This window comes from Gavialis gangeticus, unplaced genomic scaffold (assembly GCF_001723915.1).
Source record: "Gavialis gangeticus isolate Ggan-Ray unplaced genomic scaffold, GavGan_comp1, whole genome shotgun sequence".
NCBI lineage: Eukaryota > Metazoa > Chordata > Crocodylia > Gavialidae > Gavialis > Gavialis gangeticus.
In genome coordinates, this window is record NW_017728997.1 from 50829526 (window position 1) to 50832667 (window position 3142).

Here is a 3142-nt window from a genome sequence, read left to right on the forward strand (position 1 = left end):
AAGGTCAATGCTTACCTAGGTGACTTCTAGCATGCAAGTCACTGGCTTTTATTGACTTTTACTGTTATTGGAACAAATAATTCTTATATTTTTTTCATAGCATTATATAATAGCAACTCCCTGTAATCTCATTTATACAGCATGCTGTATCCGCACTGGACTTTATAGAATGGAGAGAAAGACAACACCTCTGCCACAAAAAACTTACAGCTTAAAAGGTCCTGACCCTAAAAACACTTACTTAAATGAATAATTAGAAATCTCAGTGATGTCAATGGAATTACTCGGGTACATAAGTAAACCTTACACTGAGACATGGCCCAATGAATATAAGGATAAGGAATACTGGGCTCACAAATACTAAGCATATAACAAATACTGAGTAACAAATATTGAAGAAATGGCTTTTTTCTGTGCAAATTTCAGAGACGTTATACCATCCTTAAGCTGTTTGACTCCTCTTTTCCCTTTGATGCCCCCCAGGACCACAGCTAGGGTCTGCCAGCCCCAGCCCCCACCTCCACCTCCGCAGCTTGCCCACAAACAGGCAGACTCGGGCTATGGTGAAGGGGAAGGAGGGTAGAATTAACCCCCTCCCTATCCACTTTGGTCAGTTGCCAGGGGGAACCAACTTCAGACCTCCTTGCAGACATGTGAGAAAAATTCCTGCCCCTGCCTTTATATCATAGCATCTGAGCTAGGCTAGAGACAGATATTACACATAAACTGGTTTAAGTGATCAGAAATTAATTTAAATCTGTAACAGAACAGATGTTTGGTGAGCATAAACCAGTTTGCAAATGGCTGAAACCAGTTTGAGATAAACCTGATTGAATATAGTATCAAACTTAACTGATTTAGGTCAAACCAGTATGCAATGTCTATCCCAGACCCCTTCCTGGTTTAAGTTCAATCAGAGTCCTCCAGCATCCCACCATGTTCTCTGGGCTGGGCTGGGTCTATGCTCCAGAGAGCTGGGCTGGCTCTTCCCCTCTGCTCCCTGGCTGCAGCTCTAGCAGAGACTGCGGGTACAGCAGGGTCTGCCTAGCTTCTTCTTGTTTCCCCCTCCCCCCTCCCTGCTGAAGCAGGGATTCCCTCTTCTGCCTTACACCTCTCAGCATTATCTAGCATACCACATGCTGGATACAGTGCTGTGGGAGACAGGACTAAGGCAGACAGGACAGTGTTGGCTTATTGTAGCTAATCAATAGGTAGCTGGTAACATCACTCTCTTCCTTCCTTGGAAAAAGTTGTTTAAGGAGAGCTTGAACTAATGAGAGACACTTTTGTTTTCTTAATGGGCTGATAAACAGTGAGTTAGGGGTGATAAACACGGTGTTATCAATTCCCTACTGGGCTGCTGGGGGGGGAATCCCTCCCTAATCAGAGCATCCAGCTGGGGACTGGCCATGCCCCCCCCCCCCAGTTCAGCAGTGTGGAAGGGAAGGGAGGGGAGGCCTGCTCTAGCACCTCCCAGCTTCTAGCCTGAACCACTGCAGGCATGTGCCTGAATTTCTGGAATGAAAAGGAAATGTCTATCTACCTCCAAATCAGTTCAAGCATTGCAGGTTACACTAAGCGACTCTCATTAGAGGAGAGAGTGGCAAGGGAGGTTTTAGCATGAAGAGAGGCACCAAAAAGAAATCAGGTTCCACCTAACAACAACCTTAATGTGTGTGAGTGGATACTAGGGTGTGTTTGGGAAAGAAGAGGCAGGTGCACACAGTTGTTCTGATTGTCAAGGGTTCTTCACCCACAACTCTCATTGGCTTATTGGTAATTGGGCACCACATCACCTGAGAAAACTGAGGTAAAAGTGCACCTTTGCAGCAATCTCTCTGCAAGCACGTGCAGCAGAATTGTGTACATGTGTGTCTGTACCTGTAGTTGTGAGTCTGTGTGGCTGCAATGCTTGAAGTTTCCTAGACAGGAATATGTATTTGAGCATCTGTAAATGCACTTTTGTATTGTAAATGGCATGAGCTGTGTGATTATGAAAGCTGCAGAGAGCACTGAGTGTGTCTGTATGTGGATTTCCATATTGGTGGTGTGTGTTGTATGTGAATTATTGAGATGCATGTGTATATGACCTTGTGTGTACTGTGTATCTGAATGCATATTTCTGCAGTATTAAGAAGATGCTGGTATGAATGTGTGTGCTGGGTGTCTGTACAGGCATTTCTAAATTTTTAGGGGTATATGTGTGTCATCATGTGCATGCATTTCTACGTTACTGGGTGCTTGTGTGTGCATGAGCACGTGCACGCATTCGTGCTATATGTCTGCATGTATAACTGTGTATTGTAGGGGTGTCAGGAGGAGCATGATAGTGCCTGTGTATGAGTTGTGTGTTCTGTAGACTGAAAGGTTCTCTGTGAATCGCTTCAGCCGCCTCCTAGTGCAGCTGACCATTTTGCTGAAATTATTCAGTCATGGCTAACTTTACTGGGCAGGCTAGATTGCTATCGCACATCACCAAGTCCATCAGCCAGTTTCCAGAGGGCAGGTTCTGTCATACAAAGATGGGGAAGCTGTGGAGAAAGAGGTGGGCTGTGATTATGGGTGAATGGTGGAGTAGCAAATGCATCAAAACCTGTTCTCTGCCTGTCAGGTATTTGTTTATGCTGTGGAACAAAGAGGAGAAATGTGTCCCCTAAGGATGAGGTGCCCAATTGTCCCCCCAGCTCCAGGTGCACATTCACCCTCACCGTAGGGTGAGGGTCTGCCAGGGAAGCTGTCATACAACTCAGTAAAAGCGAAGGCAGCGGAACAGACAAGAAGTGTGTTGAAAACCAAGTTCCCTTTAAATGAGGCTCAGCAGAGTCCCATTCCTACTTCACCTCTGTGGATTCTAAATGCACCTTAGCTAGGCAAACAGAGCCACCACCCTGCAGCACCTGGTACCACAGGCTGTGGTTCTTGTGCTATTTAGCTTTGTTTCCACCAGTTCTGCTAATGCACTTGGTGGTTTCATCAGTTTAAACAGGGACTATAGGATTCTTAACCCTTTATCTGAAGTAGCTTTTGTGCCTCCTTTCTTCCTATGCATTTACTGCTTGTTTGTTTGCCTCCCCCAGCACTGCCCCTACCCCTTTCTCTCCCCCTCCCTTGTCTTTTGTATTCTGATTTTTCTTTCCTTCCT

The 3142-nt window shown here is 45.5% G+C and overlaps 1 protein-coding gene and 1 long non-coding RNA gene across 5 annotated transcripts in view; one reads left to right on the forward strand and one right to left on the reverse strand.

Annotated features, from left to right (window-relative positions):
* LOC109289210 overlaps nt 1-2184 on the reverse strand; it is a 25751-nt gene extending 23567 nt beyond the window's left edge. The window contains exon 1 of the long non-coding RNA XR_002095322.1: nt 2174-2184. This is a non-coding gene — a long non-coding RNA (uncharacterized LOC109289210). The remainder of the gene's footprint in view (nt 1-2173) is intronic.
* CACNA2D2 (calcium voltage-gated channel auxiliary subunit alpha2delta 2) overlaps nt 1-3142 on the forward strand; it is a 900071-nt gene that overhangs the window by 722942 nt on the left and 173987 nt on the right. The gene's annotated exons all lie outside the window — the stretch shown is intronic.